This window comes from Mus pahari, chromosome X (genome assembly GCF_900095145.1).
Source record: "Mus pahari chromosome X, PAHARI_EIJ_v1.1, whole genome shotgun sequence".
In the NCBI taxonomy this organism is placed as follows: Eukaryota; Metazoa; Chordata; class Mammalia; order Rodentia; family Muridae; genus Mus; species Mus pahari.
The window spans coordinates 90,745,489-90,746,492 of record NC_034613.1 but is presented as its reverse complement, the minus strand read 5'-3'; positions in this window follow the sequence as shown (position 1 = coordinate 90,746,492).

Below are 1,004 nucleotides of genomic sequence, written 5' to 3'. Positions count from 1 at the left end.
AAGAAGAAGAAGAAGAAGAAGAAGAAGAAGAAGAAGAAGAAGAAGAAGAAGAAGAAGAAGAAGAAGAAGAAGAAGAAGAAGAAGAAGAAGAAGATTATGATGATGATGGGAAGTAAGCCCCTATTGATGAAGACACTATGCAGTGGCCCCTGAGCTGGAGATAACATGAAAGCCCTCTCCCTGAGGAGTAACATTCATGCTATCAGAAGGCATCATGCAAGCTTCCAAAGGAAAGCAGCAACTAACCTAGCTATGATGCCTATGAATCAAAACAACAACCAGCATGGCACAATAACCCTAAGGGTGAAGTACTGGTATGCATTCATTTGTAGCAACCAACAGCTCTTTAATTGTACTTAAGATCCATTCAAAAAGAGTGAATCCCTTCCTGGCCCTGGAAACTTGATGAACAAAGCCATGGATGTTGGAGGTGGAACTTACAACCACCATTTTTCTAAACCAGCATACATTCTAAATATTTCTCCTTATACTCACAGATAAGGGTATTCCTCACCCCATATCAAAGAAAGGTCTCTGCAATAGATGAAGACCATTACAGAAAACTACAACCAATAAAAATTGCTGAGCTGTCAAACCCAGTCCCAATGGGTAAATCTACAAATATGTCACATCTTAGCCCAGAAAACACTGTGGAAGAGTGGATGGAAAGACAGCAAGAGACAGAGGATCAGGGAGTGTGCTGTGACATTGGGTCTCCTAGTAATGTCAGAAGCTGAACTTATAAAGTATCACCAGCATAACTGCCCCAAAGTGAACTAAACAAGAATGTCATCAAATGGACATGCCAACATGAACTGGAAAAGACCACAAGACCTCAGTCCTACACAGAGAACTCATACTGGGAGAGAGAGAGAGAGAGAGAGAGAGAGAGAGAGAGAGAGAGAGAGAGAGAGAGAGAGAAGTTGTCTGTAGGGAAGAGCATACCAATTGTTTATCAAATACCAAAATCTTCCTGGAAATATACACACAAGTAACATTATACA